At 39.6% G+C, this 20371-nt stretch overlaps 1 protein-coding gene across 4 annotated transcripts in view; it reads right to left on the minus strand.

Annotated features, from left to right (window-relative positions):
- LOC132394265 (NACHT, LRR and PYD domains-containing protein 3-like) overlaps positions 1-20371 on the minus strand; it is a 123625-nt gene that overhangs the window by 80544 nt on the left and 22710 nt on the right. For all 4 annotated transcript variants that reach the window (XM_059970172.1, XM_059970169.1, XM_059970171.1 and 1 more), the window contains exon 2: positions 11079-11247. The gene's annotated coding sequence lies outside the window, so the exon portion shown is untranslated. The remainder of the gene's footprint in view (positions 1-11078; positions 11248-20371) is intronic.

The raw sequence follows: 20371 nt of genomic DNA on the forward strand, positions 1-20371 counted from the left end.
AAGTTTCTCCTGTGATGGACTGGGCTGTATCTACCACTCTTAATAGACTTGGGAATTGGTGTGGGACTGGAACAAATGAACCAGTATTAGGCCCAGGCTTGATGGATCAAGGTTGCTCTGCTCCCAGTGTGTTGCCTTCTTGCATAATGAGTAGAGGGGCCTCAGTAGGTGATCCAGACAAGGATTCATTCTGGTTTCATTCACCATACTGATCACTAGATTAAATGACCACAGAAAAATGCCATTGGGTGAATGTGGAGACAATACCATGGGATTAGTGCAGAATCAGTGTCAATGGTGTCGAAGGGGGGGGACAACACGTGATGACATAGGATCGAAACATGGAAATCCAGCTCTCCCGTAAATACCAGTAAGATAATGTTTAAGTGAAGAAAAGTTAGTAAATATTTTTTTTAATTACTTATAAACTACTCAGGATTGTCTTAAGATATGTCTCCTAAACAGAAGCAGAAGAAAACTACTAATTTGAAGACAACACAACTTGGAAAAGAATCAAGGCCAGCCGCCATCAAAGAGCCATGGGCTCAAGTGCATTTTACCCCTGGCGATACAGAACAGAAAACGGCGGCAACATCAACCATCTCCAAAAAAAAAGAGCAACAGGAATTTGTTACGTACTTGTGACATGTGACAGTGGTACCCTTGTCACATGTCTGGGGTTGAAGCTATACTGGACTTGAGGTAATGGTCTTGTGATGGTGGAGTGACGTCAATTTCCTGCCAGTAGAGGTCATGTGACAGGTTTTTTTTTACAGGGTATAAAAGGAGGACCCCTCCCTGTGAGGAGGGGCAGGTCGTGGCTGGATTTGCCATGTTGACTTCATGCCACTGCGTGATTTAATGTGATGACGCAGTTTAGTTGAAAGATGAAGTTTTATTTAATGCCTAAAGTTTAAAAGGTCATTGCCAGCAGTTTCTTTACAATACAGCTAGGTAAGAATCAGTGGAGAGTGAAGATTGGAGTTCAGGAGATAGAAGATTAAGGAGAATCGATTTCGACGGTGAAACTGGTTTGACCTTGTTTGATTCTTATTCAGAAGGAATTCATTGACTGTTCTTGTGTTAATCCCTGCGAAATAGTAGAAAGGATTGAGAACAGTGTTTTAAACGAAAGGTCAGTGCCTTTAAACTGTTTCGTTACGTAAATTCTTTGTGGGAAAAAGTTCGATTTGGGAACCGAAGCAACACGACGTGAAAGAGAATTTAAATCGTCTTAAAAAGTCTCTCCCTTAAATAAACTGTGAGCATTTTGAACTTCAGTCAATACTACTTTAAAGAACGGTTTTTGCAACATCGCTTTAAGAACTGTAAGCTTCATTGCTTTAAGAACTGTGTAATCAGCCACACAGCAGCTGATTTCTGGTTACGTTAGTGTTTTGTTTACTTTTGGGGGGGTTTGTTTTCAGTGTTTAATAAACATGTTATTTGTTATAAAAACCCTTGCCTGACTCATATATTTATTGTTGCCTGAATCCGTAACATAAATATGGGGGCTGCGTCCGGATTGGATCGTTTGAGTTTAAATGCTTGCTAACTTGGATCGGTGTTTTGGAGTAGGGGGAATACTTAATTCTTTTGTTTGTTTGGCTTGTGAGTGGTTTTCGGCAACAATGAATATTGATGAGTTTCTGGCTTCGCCAGGCGCGGAGTTGTTAGTGAAGGCGAAAAAAACTGAGGTATCTGAGATAGCTAGTAGATTGCAACTTTAAGGTATTTTGCAGACTACATCAAAGGCTCTATTACAGAGAAAAATCGCGTCACACTATGTGGATTCCGGTGTTTTTGATGAATCGATTTTAGAGTCGTTTCCAATAAGTAATCTGGAGATGCAGTTGCGAATCGAACAGATGAAGTTGGAACAAACTAAAGCTGATTTGGAGCGTTGTAAGTTAGAGGCTGATCAAAAGAAAAAGGAATTTGCAATTCCTTGATGCAATGATGGAATTAAGGTCTGGGAATCAGTCTTCTGGTTCTAAAAAACCGTATGTTGCTAGTCAAGAAATTAAATTGGTCCATCCATTTAGTGAAACAGAGGTGGAAAGATATTTCCAACATTTTGAAACTATTGCTCGGATGTCAGAGTGGACGAAAGATAAATGGTCAATGTTGTTACAGAGTGTAATTAAAGGCAAAGCACAATAAGTTCACACAGCTTTAACTGCTGCGCAAGCATTTGATTATGATATTGTGAAAATGCATATTTTAAAGTCATATGAATTAGTCCCAGAAGCGTATAGAGAAAGATTCAGAAGTTTGAGGAAAAGACTTATGTGGAATTTGCCTATGATAAAGCTGTGTGTTTTGAGGGATGGGTTTCTTCTAAAAATGTAAATGAGGACTATAATGCATTGAAAGAGCTGACTTTAATGGAGGAATTTAAAAGAAGCATTCCTGTTGAAGTAAGGACCTACTTAAGTGAGAGGGATAGTGATAAATTGCAGGACTGTGCTAGATTAGCTGATGAGTATGTTTTAATCCATAAGAATAAATTTCCTCAGGGCAGAATTTTTAAGAGAAGAAATAACATGGAGACTCAAGGTAAATCAGAAATTAAATCAGATGTTAATGTGAAAGGTAAGGAGGAAGGAAAGCCTGTGAAGGAAAGACAGTTTGGTCTTATTTGTAACAATTGTAAGAAGCCTGGCCATGTATTAGCTAACTGTTTCAGATTGAAAAAGAAGGAGAAGGAAGCAGTTCCAGATGCTTGTGTGCAACATACTGAAGCACCTGTAAAATTACTGGGTTTGATAAACACAAATGAGGCTTTGTTAGAGTCTGACCAAGTTAAAAAGGGATATGATCATTTTATAACTGAAGGGTTTGTATCCTTGAAAGAAGGATCTACTCTGGTGCCAATAAAAATCCTTAGGGATACTGGAGCTTCTCAATCACTGATGTTAGACAGTGTGTTGAAGTTTAATGAAGAGTCTGATACTAGTGAGGTAAATTACATAAGAGGTGTTGGGAGTGATTTTATGCCTGTACATTTACATAAAGTAAATTTAAAGTCAGGGTTAGTTACAGGATTTGTTGAAGTAGGATTACAGCATAGCTTACCTGTGAAGGGTATTTCTTTATTGTTAGGTAATGACTTGGCAGGTGGACAAGTTTTTCCTGAAGTGCATTTGACAATGGAGTCAGAGGAACCAGAGTTGAATTCTAACACAGATTCTTCCTGTGCTGTGAATAGAGCTATGGCTAAAAAGACTGATGCGCAGAATGAGGTTGTTATTCATGACTGTTCAACTCAGGATTTGAGTTTTGAGGATGTGTCAGAGACTTTCTTATCTTCGTTGTTTGAACAAGATTCTTGGAGTAAGTCTGACTATGAAGATTTATCTCTGTCTCGGAAGGAGATGATAGCAGAGCAGAATAGAGACACTGAGATTATAAAATTAAGAGAGCAAGCTTTACTAGGTAGTGAAATTGAGAAGGTGCCAGTCGGATATTACTTGGAAAAAGGAGTGTTGATGAGGAAGTGGAGATCGCCTACAATTCCTGCAAGTGAGGAATGGAATGTTGTTTACCAGGTAGTTGTCCCTAAAGTTTATCGAAATGAGATTTTGACTTTAGCTCATAGTGTGCCTTTAGGTGGACGTCAAGGGGTAAGGAAAACTGAGGACAAGATTTTAAAACATTTTTACTGGCCTGGTCTAAGAAAAGATGTGGCGATGTTTTGTAAAACGTGCCATACTTGTCAAATTGTGGGTAAGCCAAATCAAGTTACACCAGTGGCTCCATTACAACCTATTCCAGCATTTGGTGAACCGTTTTCTAAAGTTATTGTAGATCGTGTTGGTCCATTACCAAAGACAAAAACTGGTTATCAGTATTTGTTGACTATCATGTGTACTTCGTCTAGGTTTCCAGAGGCAGTACCACTTAGGAATATAAAAGCTAAAACTGTGACAAAGGCTCTTATAAAATTCTTTACTTATTTTGGATTACCTAACGAAATACAAACTGATCAAGGCAGTAATTTTATGTCTGAATTGTTTCAACAGATAGTTTATAAATTGGGAGCTAAGCAAATCACTTCGTCTGCATACCATCCAGAGTCGCAAGGTGCCTTGGAGAGGTTTCATTCTACCCTCAAGAATATGATTAGGACATATTGTGTGGAAAATGAAAGTGACTGGGATGAGGGTATAAACTTTCTTTTATTTGCAGTAAGGGAATCGGTACAGGAATCTTTAGGGTTTAGTCCATTTGAACTTGCGTTTGGGCATTGAGTTAGAGAACCTTTAGCTTTATTGAAAGAACAATGGATTAGTAAGTAAGTACACACTAATTTGCTGGACTATGTGTTGAAATTTAAGGACAGGTTACATAAAGCTTGTAGCTTAGCCAAGGAAAATTTAAAGTTGGCTCAGGAGAAAATGAAAACTTGATATGATAAAGAAGCTAGGATGAGGATGTTTAAGCCTGAAGATAAGGTGTTGGTTCTTTTCCCAGTGCAGACAAATCCTTTACAAGCTAGATTTCATGGTCCTTATGAAATTGTGTCTAAAATCAATGATGTGGATTACGTGATAAAAACTCCAGATCGTAGAAGGTCAACACAACTTTGCTATATGAATATGATAAAGCCATATTATGAGAAACAATCTGATACTGTGACTGTTGTGGTTAGTGAGAATGAGTTTGATTTAACTAGGAACAGGACAGATGATTCATCTGACTTTCATTCTAAATCCAACGTTGTTTCTGTTAGGTTACCAAATTCAACCATTCTGGAAAATATTGATGAGAAATTAGCACATTTACAGCTAGAGCAGAAACAACAGATGAAGGAACTAATTTTTAAATATAAGGAGTTGTTTCCAGATGTTCCGAGAAGGACTACTATAGCTTCACATGATGTAGATGTTGGAGTTGCCAAACCTATCAAACAACATCCATATAGGATGAACATAGAAAAATGTGAACTTGCTGAGAAAGAAATTGAATATATGTTAGAGAATAATATTATTAGACATTCTAACTCAAATTGGAGTTCGCCATGTGTTATGGTGCCAAAACCAGATGGTAGTATTAGGTTTTGTACGGACTATAGGAAGGTGAATGCTGTAACGAAAACAGATGCATATCCAATTCCTAGAGTAGATGATTGTGTAGATAAAGTTGGAAAAGCAAAGTTCCATACAAAGATTGATTTATTGAAAGGGTATTGGTGTGTTACATTAACGGACAGAGGTAGAGAGATTTCTGCATTTGTATATGGGTTATATGAGTATAATGTTCTTCCATTTGGGATGAAGAATGCCCCAGGTACTTTCCAGAGGATGATTAACTCTGTGATTCAGGGATTGAAAGATACTGATGCTTATATTGATGATTTAGTGACAGGAAATGATACTTGGGAAGCACATATTATTGTGGTGGAGAAATTGTTTGAAAGGCTTTCAAAAGCTAACTTAACTATTAATTTAGCTCAGAGTGAATTTGGACATGCCACTGTGACTTACCTTGGTTACGTTGTGGGTCAAGGTAAGGTAGCTACTGTTCAGGCAAATGTTCGGGCAATTTTAGAGATTCCCACTCCAACGGGGAAAAAAACTCTCAGAAGATTTTTGGGAATGGTAGGATATTATCGAAAATTTTGTAAGAATTTTGCTGATGTTGCCCTTCCGTTAACTAACCTTTTGCAGAAGAATGTGAACTTTGTGTGGACAGTGCCTTGTCAAGAAGCATTTGAAAAATTGAAAACAATGATATGTCAACAACCTGTGCTTAAGGCACCTGACTTTGAAAAACCTTTTCCATTAGCTGTGGATGCTAGTGATGAGGCTGCAGGAGCCGTATTGATGCAAAGGAATGAGGGTGATGAGGTTGATCATCCAGTAGCTTACTTTTCTAAGAAATTTAATAAGCATCAAAGAAACTATTTGACAATAGAGAAAGAATTGTTACCTCTTGTTTTAGCTTTGGAATATTTTGAGGTATATGTTGGTACAACTCTAAAACCACTTATTGTTTACACTGATCATAATCCGTTAGTTTTTCTGAGTAAGATGAAAAAAAAACACAAGATTATTAAATTGGAGTTTGATGTTACAAGAGTACAATATTGTGATAACTCATATTAAAGGTAAAGATAATGTGGTTGCTGATTGTCTATCTCGATGTTGAATGTACAATGTAATTTTTTTTATGGAGTGTTTTTTTTCAATTTTAACACTCCTACCGTATTGTAAGATGTTATATGATGATACTGTATTGTTTACTGTGTATGTTATAAATTTTATACATTTGTTTTTCTTGTAAATAATTGTTGAAATTTTTGTTCTTGTCAGACCAAAAATGTTTTTTTGGAGGGAGGTGTTACGTACTCGTGACACGTGACAGTGGTACCCTTGTCACGTGTCTGGGGTTGAAGCTGTACTGGACTTGAGGTAATGGTCTTGTGATGGTGGAGTGACGTCATTTTCCCGCCAGTAGAGGTCATGTGACAGGTTATTTTTCACAGGGTATAAAAGGATTACCCCTCCCTGTGAGGAGGGGCAGTTCGTGGCTGGATTTGCCATGTTGACTTCATGCCAATGTGATGATGCAGTTTAGTTGAAAGATGAAGTTTTATTTAATGCCTAAAGTTTAAAAGGTCATTGCCAGCAGTTTCTTTACAATACTGCTAGGTAAGAATCAGTGGAGAGTGAAGATTGGAGTTCGGGAGATAGAAGATCGAGGAGAATCGATTTCGACGGTGAAACGGGTTCGACCTTGTTTGATCCTTATTCGGAAGGAATTCGTTGACTGTTCTTGTGTTAATCCCTGTGAAATAGTAGAAAGGATTGAGAACAGTGTTTTAAAGGAAAGGTCAGTGCCTTTAAACCGTTTTGTTACATAAATTCTTCGTGGGAAAAAGTTCGATTTGGGAACCGAAGCAACACGACGTGAAAGAGAAGTTAAATCGTCTTAAAAAGTCTCTCCCTTAAATGGACTGTGAGCATTTTGAACTTTTGCCAATACTACTTTAAAGAACTGTTTTTGCAACATCGCTTTAAGAACTGTAAGCTTCATTGCTTTAAGAACTGAGTAATCAGCCGCACAGCAGCTGATTTCCGGTTACGTTAGTGTTTTGTTTACTTTTGAGGGGGGTTTGTTTTCAGTGCTTAATAAACATGTTATTTGTTATAAAAACCCTTGCCTGACTCATATATTTATTGTTGCCTGAATCCGTAACAAATTGCGCATGCGTGAAGGAAGGGGCATACGCAAACACGAGCAACCCAAACTACAAATCCCAACTATGATCGGAACTGAAAGTGAAAATGAAGATGAGGTGGAATCAGATTCTCTGGATAAATCAGACGATGATGCAGAGACAAATAAACAAGAGCAACAGGAAGAGGTTGGAGGTGATATTGGAGACATAAAAAAATCTTTGGTGCAAATAATGTATGAATTAAAAGCATTAAAAGTAATAAAAAATATATTAAAAATTTGAAGATTATGTTTGATAAAATGATGAAAAGACAGGACAAAATGGACAAGAAAATTAAAATCAGAAACAATGGGAGACACCATTAATAGAGTGAATAAAATGGAAGATAATATTTCTGCCTGGACATCAGAAAGAAAATGGTTGTTGGAAAAAGTGGATGTACTTGAAAATTTTAGCAGACGAAATAATATTAAGATTGTTGGACTTAAAGAAGGTATCGAGGGAGAGGATCCAATAATTTTTTTTCAAAAATGGATTCCAGAAATTTTGGAAATGGAAGCAAGCCAGTTAATTGAAATTGAAAGGGCTCACAGAGCCTTAAGATCAAGACCTCAAGTTGATCAAAACCCATGATCAATCTTGATAAAATGCTTAAGATATCAAGATAAAGAAAAGATCCTGAAGGCGGCTGCCCAACGTGCCAGAAAGAGAAACGGGCCATTGATGATAGAAGAGAAAACAGTACTTTTCTATCCTGATATAAGTTATGACCTTTTGAAGAGAAAGAAGGAATTTAACCCAGTGAAAAAAGTTTTATGGGAAAAGGGTTATAAATTTATATTGCGCCACCCAGCAACCCTGATAATTTTTTTGGATGACGGAAAAAGAAGGTTTTTTACTGATTAACAGGATGCGGAAGAATTTGCACAAGAACCCCCAAATATTTGCTAATCACAGCCAAAGATTTAAAAGTGAAACAGATAAAAGATGAAGATAAGGACAATGAATGGAGTTGATGGATGTTTAAGGACAGAAGAATATTTAAATATATTCTTAATTATATGATACAGGGGGAGAAAGGTATAAGTTTGAGAAATATTAATCGAAAGTAGTTATATTATTTTTTCTTCTCTTATATATACTTTTTTATGTTACGGGGGAGCTGGGGAAACTTCAGATCGATTGCTACGGGATTCACGTGTGTAATCATGGCCATTGCCATGACCCGTACAATGGAGGGGGGTAATGTTGTGTTTTTTTTTCATTCACAACATTGGCAGGGGTGTATTTTGTTATTCTTTTTCTTTGTAATCTATTTTTCTTTAATCTTTCTTTCTTTGCCTGGACAATCGGGGGGTGGGGGGGGGGGAGGGAGAGACACATAGCAACACAGAGAATTTTAAAAAGTTTCCCCAAGGTACTACAAAAGTTGAAAAGTTAGGTATTACTGTAGACTGGAGTAACCCTGTTAAAAATAATGACTAATTTACTGAATTTTTTAAGTTTTAATGTTAATGGGCTTAATGGACCGGTGAAAAGAAAAAGAATTTTAACATATATTAAGAAAATGAAAATAGATATAGCTTTTTTTTTACAAGAAACACACTTAACAGAGATAGTACATCAGATATTAAAGAGAGATTGGGTCGGAAATATTATTGCAGCTTCATTTAATTCACAGGCAAGGGGAGTTGCAATTTTGGTTAACAAAACTTTACCAATTGAAATACAAAATGTATTAATTGATTCTGCGGGGAGATATGTAATTATACATTGTCAATTTTTTTCAGAACTATGGACTCTTATGAATATTTATGCACCAAATGAATAGGATGTAAAATTTAAACAAGAGGCCTTTTTGAATTTGGCTAACGCACATGACAAAATATTATAGGTGGAGATTTTAATTTTTGTCTAGACCCAGTTTTAGATAGATCAACAAAGGTTGTTACAAAATCAAAAGTAGCAAAATTAACTTTATCATTGATGAAAGATTTAAATTTGATTGATATATGGAGAAGAATTAATCCAAAAGAAAAAGATTACTCATTTTATTCAAATAGACATAAAACTTATTCATTCAAGGATAGATTTTTTCCTATTGTCAACGAATATTCAAGACAGAGTGAAAAATATGGAATATAAAGCAAGAATGTTGTCAGATCATTCCCCCTTGACAATGACAATGATAATGATGGATAAAGAGGAATCGATTTACAGATGGAGATTTAATTCAATATTATTAAAGCATCAAAATTTTTGTGATTTCATGAAAAAGCAGGTTCAGTTTTTTTTAAGATACAAATTTACATTCAGTTGATGATAAATTTATAGTATGGGAAGCAATGAAGGCATATTTGAGAGGCCAGATAATAAGTTATACTTAAGAAGGAATATATGGTAGAAATAGATCAATTGGAAAAAGAGATTACAAAATTAGAAAAAGAATCTCAAAGATATATGACAGAAGAAAAATGAAGACAACTTGTTAACAAGAAGTTACAATATAATACACTTCAGACATACCAAACAGAAAAAGCAATTATGAGAACTAAACAGAGATATTATGAACTAGGTGAAAGATCACACAAGATTCTTGCTTGGCAGTTAAAAACAGACCAGATTTCCAAAACAATAAATGCAATTAGAACAAGTGTAAATAAAATTACTTATAAACCTTTAGAAATTAATGAAACTTTTAAGAATTTTTATTCTGAATTGTATCAATCAGAATCACAAAATGACAATGTCGATATAGAAAGGTTTTTTTTAAATCACAAATAACTCTTCCAAAATTGAATTCGGAAGAACAGAAGGGATTAGATATGCCTTTTACATTAAAAGAGGTCAAAGAAGCTTTAGGATCACTTCAGAGTAATAAATCCCCAGGAGAAGATGGTTTTCCGCCCAAATTTTATAAAAAGTTTAAAGATTTACTAATTCCTCCTTTTATGGAGTTAATATACCAAGTGGAAAGAACGCATAAACTTCCAGAATCATTTTCAACAGCTATTTTAATAGTATTGCCAAAAAAAGATAGAGATCTTTTAAAGCCAACATCATATAGACCTATTTCTTTGTTGAATACCGACTATAAAATAGTAGCAAAAATGTTATCTAAATGTTATCTAAATACTTACCAAAATTAATACATTTGGATCAAACAGGATTTATCAAAAATAGAGAATCCGCAGATAATGTAACTCGGTTATTTAGCATAATTCATTTGGCACAAAAGAGGGAGGAAATGAGTGTGGCAGTTGCCTTAGATGCAGAAAAAGCATTTGATAGATTGGAGTGGGATTTTTTGTTTAAAGTATTGGAAAAATATGGATTAGGAATATCTTTTATAAAATGGATTAAAACCTTAAATACTAATCCCAAAGCTAAAGTCCATTTGACAAATGGTCAAATTTCAACATCATTTCAGTTAACAAGGTTGTCCATTATCACCTGCTTTATTTGTGTTGGAGATAGAACACCCATTGCTGCTTGTCATCTAAGTCAATAATTTGGTTGAGAAAGTACAGGGTATGGGTAGAGAGTTTGCAGCAAGTTCAAACAATTAATTTTTTTGAAAGAAAGTATAAAAACTCCCCTCTCTTTCCCTCTCCGTACTCAGAAATGACCAAAAGCTACTTCAGAAGAACTGCAACTTCTTCTTTTCAGAAGAAAAGCTACTTAAGAACTGAGTAAACACTGTGAGGGAATGGGAGTGGTTTTAAAGGGCTGGGCTGCCGGAAGCACATTACCAGATCTGGAGTGATTGCAGCTGGGTCTGACAGAGGCATAACTGGTACTTCTAGGCACATTCAGTCTCACTCCAACTATTTCCTACCTTCTCTTGTGCAGTTATGTAATGTCTAAAGGACCAGAGTTTAAGTAGACTCACCAAATTTCCTCCTGACTGAATCACTGGAATCTCCGAGTCAGATGGGTCCTCTCCAGTTGATGCTCTCAATCTTCAGGCTGGTTCACTTGTTGCTGTTCCCTCGTCTTCAGTCGTGGTTTGCTTCCAGTTGTGGGCTTTTCTTCCAATAAATCTCTCACCACAGGTCTAACTTTAACATGAAAGATAATGAAGCACATTAACGATAAAAAGAACCGAACATTTCTGATTAATGTTACTTAGAACAAAACTCACTAAAATTTAAACGTTGAAGGCAAGTATAATGATCTCAGTGAACAATCTTTTATTGTCCCTCACACATCACAAAACGATATGGGATAAGAAGGAGCCATCATTCAGTCATGGTAAGACATAAGACACAAGACACGGGAATACAATTAGGTGATTCGATCCATCTGGTCTACCCCACCACAGCCCACATGGCTGATTTTTATTCCAACACCATATTCCTGCCTTCCTCCTGTAACCGTGAAACTACTTAGCAATCATGAGTATATTAATCTGTCTTAAATATACCCAAATGGTAGCCTTAAACTACCTCTGGAGCAACAAATTCCACAGATCAGCCATCTTTTGGCCAAAAAAATTTTCTCATCTCAGCTTTAAAGGGAAGCATCTTTATTCTGAGACTGTGCTGTCAGATCCCAGACTCTCCATCTAACGGAAACATCCTCTCCATGTCCACTGCATCCAGGCTTTTCAGCATTTGGTTAACCATACATCCCCCCCCCCCCACAACCCCCACTGTCCCTCTGAACTCTGTTGAGCACAGGTCCACGTGCTGATAACGCATGTATTGTACACAGCAGTCTTGGTCTTTGTAGCGAGTTTCGGACTCTCCCAGACCCACAAGAAGTGCTGAGCAAGGATCCATGTTGCTTTACCGATATGCCTACTGATTTCAGCAACAAGGGAGAAAGTGTCGCTAATGGTTGACCCTAAGTATGTGAACTCGTGGACCACTTCTAGATTGTAATTGTTGATGGTAATGACTGGTGTCTCCACTACGTTCTGGGCAATGATATTTGTTTTCTTTAGGCTGATGGTAAGCCTAAAATTCTTACATGCCTTAGAGAAGCTGTTCATGAGAGTTTGTAGTTGCTGTTTCATGTGTGAGGTTACAGCAGCATCATCGACAAAGAGCATGTCACATATTAAGATCTTTCACACCTTTGTTCTTGTTCTTAGGTGCACAGGGTTGAACACAGCAACAACTGTACTGAACACATTTCCAGGAATAACAGACAAATTTATTCCAGGATAATTTACAGAGAAAGATGTGGTTTCTTTACTGTTCTACTATCACAGAATGAGCCATTTCTACTCCCAGGTTAAAACAGGTCCATTTCAGGGAATATAAACCATTCCAGGGTGAATGTAACAAAAACAAACTGGAATTACCAGAAACACTCAGCAGGTAAGGAACAGCTATGGAGAGAGGAAACAAACTTAACAATTCAGGCTAATAATGTTTCATCATAATGTCTTCAAACATTTTCAGTTTTTAATGCAGATCTCCAGCAAATTGAGATTCTGCCTGATTCCCACCAAGTGACAGACTGGTGACAGTGGGGGGGGGGGAATTTCCAAACACAGTTTGAACAGCAAACTCACAGGTCTATTTTGACTGTTGTAAACACAGAACAGCCCATTTACTCATACCCTCTCCCTGTGAGGATGGAATGGGAACACATCCTCTCCACACATTAGCAGTCATTGCTTCCAAAGGAACTCCATAAACAAACATCTGATCCCAGACCAGAAATACTCACTCAACACCTTATAAACCTGGAGAGCTCGATCCCCGGGTCCATTTTACCTGGATCAAAAACTGTGATATCCCAGGACCCAACCTCACAGGGTCACATAGATGAATCTACCACTCACCGACCCTGAGAGTCTCACACATCGTCCCTGCATCTTACACTGGGTAGTGCAATCCAGGATTTCCCCATAACCAATGTCCAGCTGCTCGAAATTTCTGCTTCATTGCAAAAGGACAACCATCCAGCCCCATCTGTAGAAAAATAGAAAACCTGCAGCACAATACAGGACCTTTGGCCCACTGAGTAGTGCCAAACATGTCCCTACCTTAAAAATTACTAAGGTTACCCATAGCCCTGTATTTTTCTAAGCTCCATTTACCTATCTAAAAACCTCTTAAAAGACGCTATCGTATCCCCCTCCACTCTACTGTTGCCAGCAGCCCATTCCAAGCACTTTGCATAAAAAAAACAAACCCCTGACATCTCCTCTGAACATACTTCCAAGCACCTTAAACCTGTGTCCTCTTGTGGCAACCATTTCAGCCCTGGGAAAAAGCCTCTGACCATCCACACAATCAATACCTCTCATTACCTTGTACACCGCTATCAGGTCACCACTCATCCTTCTTCACTCCAAGGAGGAAAGGCCGAGTTCACTCAACTATTCTCATAAGGCATTATCCCCAATTCAGGCAACATCCTTGTAAATCTCATCTGCACCCTTTCAATGGCTTCCACATCCTTCTTGTAGTGAGGCGACCAGAACTGAGCACAGTACTCCAAGTGTGGTCTGACCAGGGTCCGATATAGCTGCAACATTACCTCTCGGCTCCTAAATTCAATTCCACAATTGATGAAGGCCAATACACCATACGCCTTCTTAACCACAGAGTCAACCTGCTCAGCTGCTTTGAGCGTCCTATGGACTCAGACCCCGATATCCCTCAGATCCGCCACACTGCTAAGAGTCTTACCATTAATACTACATTCTGCCATCATATTTGACCTACCAAAATGAAACACTTCGCACTTAACCATATAACAATTACAGCACAGAAACAGGCCATCTCGGCCCTTCTAGTCCGTGCCGAACGCTCACTTTCACCTAGTCCCACTGACCCGCACTCAGCCCATAACCCTCCATTACTTCCCTGTCCATATACCTATCCAATTTTACTTTAAATGACAATACCGAACCTGCCTCTACCACTTCTACTGGAAGCTCGTTCCACACAGCTACCACTCTCTGTGTAAAGAAATTCTCCCTCGTGTTACCCCTAAACTTTTGCCCCCAACTCTCAACTCATGTCCTCTTACTTGAATATCCCCTACTCTCAATGGAAAAAGCCTATCCACGTCAACTCTATCTATCCCCCTCATAATTTTAAATACCTCTATCAAGTTTCAAGACATCAGCGAACTTACTAACCCATCGCACCACTTCCCCCATCCAGGTCATTTATAAAAATCACGAAGAGTAAGGGCCCAGAACAGATCCCTGAGGTACTCCACTGGTGACCGACCTGCATGCAGAATATGACCCACCTCCAACCACTCTTTGCCTTCTGTGGGCAAGCTAGTTCTGGATCCACAAAGCAATGTCCCCTTGGATCCCATGCCTCCTTACTTTCTCAATAAGCCTTTCATGGGGTACCTTATCAAATGCCTTGCTGAAATCCATATACACTACATCTAAAGCTCTTCCTTCATCAATGTGTTTAGTCACATCCTCAAAAAATTTAATCAGGCTCGTAAGGCACGAACTGCCCTTGACAAAACCATGCTGACTACTCCAAATCATATTATAATTCTCCAAATGTTCATAAATCCTGCCTCTTAGGATCTTCTCCATTAACTTACTGACCACTGGTCTATAATACTCACTGGTCTATAATTTCCTGGGCTATCTCTACTCCCTTTCTTGAATAGAGGAACAACATCTGCAATCCTCCAATCCTTGGGAACCTCTCCCGTCCCCATTGATGATGCAAAGATCATCACCAGAGGCTCAGAAATCCCCTCCCCCACCTCCCACAGTAGCCTGGGGTACATTTTGTCCCGTACCTGCGACTTATCTAACTTGATGCTTTCCTAAAGCTCCAGTACATCCTCTTTCTTAATATCTACATGCTCAAGCTTTTCAATCTGCTGCAAGTCATCACTACGATCACTAAAATCCTTATCCATAGTGAATACTGAAGTATTCATTAAGTACCTCTGCCATTTCCTCCAGTTCCATATACCGTAAATTCCGGACTATAAGCTGCTACTTTTTTCCCACGCTTTGAACACTGCAGCAACACTGCGGCCTATACTACGGTGCGGCTAATGCATGTTTTTTTTCATGCCGCCAAAAACGTTTTGCCTCGTAACAGTAGACTGTTACGAATCCCGTAACTGGAGAACTTACCAGCAAAGATAGAGAGGTCCGTTGAAGTCTGATGTCACTATTTTCAAACGTTTTATTTATAAAGGGACACAAAAGTAGGGTTAATACATACATTCAGATAATGCACATCGTCAACACTCAATCTAAAGCGCGGGTATAGTAATACTCATCATTAAGTGAGCTCTGCTGTTGTCTAGGGGTTAATAGATTGTCCGTTGGAAATATAAAAGTCACTCAGAAAGTCTGCCGGCCTCAGCCCGTTGGAAATCGCTGGGTTTCATGTGGGGCGACTGAGAGAGAGAGATTGGGGGAGAAGAGAAAGAACTTGCCTAGTCTTGATGAATCTTCCGTGAAATCGGGGGAGCGTTGGTTTCCTCTCCCCGATGTTAGTTAAAAGAGGTTTCCTGTGATTCCAGCCACAAATTCCAATCCCGGAATCTAACGCACGTGGCTTCCTTCAGAATGGCTTCCCGCTGCTACGGGACCACCCTCTCGTGTCTTCTTGGTGCGTCTGAGTGCTGTCCCCCTGAGACTCTCCTTTATACTTCCTCACGGGGTCGCAGGTGTCAGTCAGGTTGGGATGATGCAATCTCTCTCTCAACCAGCCCACCTTGCCCGAGGGCTTTTCACGTGGTCTCCATGAGATAATAGTCGCTGTCGCCTTATTCTGAATCCCGGGTGGAACGTGCAATTTGTATTGTTATGATCCCAGCCCCCTCCTTTGTGAGAATCGCAAGAGCACCCGTCGAAAGGTGGGGGGGTGTCAGTAGACCCAGTCGGCGAGAGAGAGAGAGAAACGTGTCAAATTGCGGGTCCCACCAGGGATACAGAATAACAACAGCGACTATTGTCTCTGAATGTTTGTATTAACCCTACTTTTGTGTCCCTTTATCAATAAAAACGTTTGAAAATAGTGACATCAGACTTCAACGGACCTCTCCATCTTTGCTGGTAAGTTCTCCAGTTACGGGATTCGTAACAGCACGTTTCTCTCTCTCTCTCTCTCTCCGACTGGGTCTACTGACCCCCCCCCCCCCCTTTCGACGGGTGCTCTTGCGATTCTCACAAAGGAGGGGGCTGGGATCATAGCAAGACCAATAAAATTGATGAGTAGTTCACAGAGGTCCAATGAAATTGTACGATAAATCAAGCGCACTTTCACAATTAAATTATTGTAAATCAGTCATCTGTACTCACCCTCATCAACATGGAAAACACTCGAAGAAAAGCATATGATGCAGCTTTTAAGTTAAAGGCGATCAATAACTTTTCCTGGTAGGCTGCAGTATATATATTTACCAGTCGTTAGGAGATATTGGAACGTTGTTCGTGCACTGTTCAGTAAAAAAGTATACGCAACGTAATTTGTGTGTTACCGATACCGATATTTAAAAGTAGCTGTGTTACAGGCACTGTTCGAAAAAAAGCATTTGCAATATGTATTTGTTTATGTTACCATACGGATTTAATTAAAAGTTAAAAAATCCTCACGTGTAATATCTTTCTGTGTAAATATCTGATATTACAACGTGGGACACCTGCGGCTTAAAATCCGGTGCGGCTTGTACAAGTACAAAATTTATTTTCTTTCTAAAATTAGAGCGTGCGGCTTTTAATCAGGTGCACTCTGTAGTCCGGAATCTACGGTACACTTTCCCACTGTCACATTTGATAGGTCCTATTTTTTCATGTCTTATCCTCTTGCTCTTCACATACTTGTAGAATGCCTGGGGTTTTCCTTAATTCTGCCCACCAAGGCCTCCTCATGGCCCCTTCTGTCTCTCCTAATTTCCTTCTTAAGCTCCTTCCTAGTAGCCTTATAATCTTCTAGATCTCTAACATTACCTAGCTCTCTGAACCTTGTAAGTTTTTCTTTTTTTGACTATATTTATTACAGCCTTTGTACACCACAGTTCCTGTATCCTACCATAACTTCCCTGTCTCATTGGAACATACCTATCCAAAGCTCTATACAAATATTCTGTACTTTTCTCCTAGAACATCTGTTTCAAGCCTCCAATTTCCTGCCTGATAGCCTCATAATTCCCCTTACTCCAATTGAACGGTTTTCGAACTTGTCAGTTCCTATCTCTCTCCAAGGCTATTGTAAAGGAGATAGAATTATGATCACTATCTCCAAAATGCTCTCCCACTGAGAGATCTGACACCTGACCAGGTTCATTTCCCATCACCAAATCAAGTACAGCCTCTAGCTCTTGTAGGCTTATCTACATACTGCGTCAAGAAACCTTCCTGAACACACCTAAAAACTCCACTCCATCTAAACCCCTCACTCTAGGGAGATGCCAATCCATATTTGGGAAATTAAAATCTCCCATCACGACAACTCTTATTATTACACAGTTAGAAGCACTAACCAAAGTCAAAGCCAAAACACCGACTGTTCCAGATGCCTGGAATGCCGATCGCAGATTATAGCCCAAGCACAAACTCGCCCAGTACTCTTTCCTGCCAGTACAATACCGCAGTGTGTTGGCCAGTCACAGTTCAAAAACTAGCACCTCCACACCAATGCACAACAGAATGCCCTCTGGCATTCCAGTGAACAAAAACTGATTCTGGTAGTAACTCAGCAAGGCCAAAGGTGCAAAAGGACACTTCATAATGAAGACAAAGTTTAGAAGAAAGATAGCTGATATATAACATTGGCATGGTGGGATATAGGATGGACCGAGGTTGACCTAGATGATTGATATACATCACTGAAGTTGTGGGGAGAGAGCCTGGACAGAGGTTGAACAAAATGTGCAGGGATGAGCAAATGGAACCAGATGGGAGAAGTGATCAAGGACAATCACTGATGGTTCTCCAGCAATACACAGATACTGAATTAATAGTACATACTACTGTATAATAGATTCTAAACGGACAAAGTTAGAATAAACAATAAGAGCTTTGCCATACATACTTTCACCCTCAACAGATTTTTATCAACACACCTTAGACACTGGACACTTCACACTTTGCATGGTAACTCCTCTGCCCGTGACTGCGAGGAACGGCAGAGACCTTTGGATACAGATCAGCACATCACAGAAACCATTCTCTCCCCTAGTCTTCCCAGTCTCTCAGTAAAGCAGGCAGTGAAATCAAAGATCCCCACAACCTAGGATGTTCTCCTTTCTCACCCACCCCAATCCGGGGGAAGACAACAGACAGAAAGCTCCAGGACAAATGCCAGGAGCCTCAAGAAGCGCGGCAAGTTTGGGGAAGTTAACGGGACTCAGTGGCCAATGCGGCACAAAGCGGAAGGTGGGGCAGATCTACAGCAACGGCCTCCTGTGACCTGTCAGTGGGTCTCCCATGATGGTGAAAGGATTCCCCATTTCAATGCTGCATAAATAGACAGCCTGGGTTCCTGGTTTGGATCATTCAATGCCGATTAAGTGAAGTTGACACATTTTTGACAAGCCCAGATAATTGGAAAATAAATGAGTAATCGACCCGGGTTCAGGGCTCAAGGCCAACATCAGATCTCCCCGTTCAGGATCGGCCTCAACACTCACTGATGGGAAAGTGATATCTTCGGCCCGCAGACAGCGTTTCTGACCCAGGAAGCCAGGATCCTTTACCAACCCCGCAGTCGGGCCACTTCAGCACTGAGCGGAAAGAAAAACACTGCCTATCCAGAGACAGTGAGCAAGCGTGAAGTGATTGGTGCATCGGGGGTCTTGGAAACAGACGCGCAGATGCTGCCCATCTGCAGTTAAATGGGAGGGGCAAATGGGATCACATGACCAGTGGGGTTACCCACCCCAGGCAAGCAACTCCAGCTACCCACCACTCTGTGAAAGAAACAAACTTGCCCTTCACATCTCCTCTCACCTTAAATCTATTAGACATTCCAGGAGAAAGATATTGTCTGTCCACTCAGAATCATAATCAAGTTTATTATCACCAGAGTGAAATTTATTAACTTTGCAGCAGCAGTTCAGTGCAATATATAACATAGAAGAAAAAAAACACAAAAAAAAATAACTAAATCAACTGCAGTATATGTATATCTGGGACCCTTGTGATTTTTATGAATGACCTGGATGAGGAAGTGGAGGGATGGGTCAGTAAGTTTGCGATTCACCATTTTGCAGCGCCTGGAGTAAGTAGAGCTTCAGCAGCTCTACTTTTTTTTATACTTGATATCCCGCTGAAAGACTCCTTTTAAGTTTGATGATTTATTACCTCTGAAAAAGGCAAATGATATGTTGGCATTCATAGTAAAAGGATTTGAGTACAGGAGCAGGGAGGTTCTAATGCAGTTGGTTAGACCACACCTAGAATATTGTGTGCAGTTCTGATCCCCTAATCTGAAGAAAGACATTCTTGCCATAGAGGGAGTACACAGAAGGTTCACCAGATTGATTCCTGGGATGGCAGGACTTTCATATGAAGAAAGACTGGATCGACTAGGCTTATACTCACTGGAATTTAGAAGATTGAGGGGGGATCTTATTGAAACGTATAAAATTCTAAAGGGATTGGACAGGCTAGATCGGGGGTTGGCTACCCGCGGCTCCGGAGCCACATGTGGCTCTTTTACGTCTGTGCTGCGGCTCCCTGTTGCTTTGAGAAATAATTGGCCAGTATTTAATTAAAATGTATTTTATGTTAGTTTGTTAGTTTTTGAAATGTAATTCTAAATTTGAAGATTATGGTGATCTTGTACAATCTAAATAAGACGTTGTGGCGACCCATTTCCTGACACATCCGAACCGGCTCACAATTAGCCAGCGTTCAGGCTAAGGGAGATAGCCTACGGGGGTTTGTGAGTACGTATCTTTTGCAGCATCCGTGCCCATGGGGGGCGGGTTGAGGGAGGCTTAAAAGCAAGGCTGTTTAGTTCGAATAAAGCTATCTTTGACTGCAGTTTACTGACTGCGTGTAGCACACCGCTACGTGTTTTTATCGCTGGCTTTCCAGAGGGGAGGTGCTGAAACGCTTTGTCGCATCTGGAAGAAGTGAAAACTTTCCTGGGCAGCAAAGGGCTCACCTTTCCTGAGCTGGAACAGCCAGAGTGGCTGGAAAAGCTACACTTCATGGTAGACATGACAGCGAACCTGAACACGCTGAACACAGCTCTTCAGGGGTAAGGACGTACAGCC

Source organism: Hypanus sabinus, chromosome 5 (assembly GCF_030144855.1).
Source record: "Hypanus sabinus isolate sHypSab1 chromosome 5, sHypSab1.hap1, whole genome shotgun sequence".
In the NCBI taxonomy this organism is placed as follows: domain Eukaryota; kingdom Metazoa; phylum Chordata; class Chondrichthyes; order Myliobatiformes; family Dasyatidae; genus Hypanus; species Hypanus sabinus.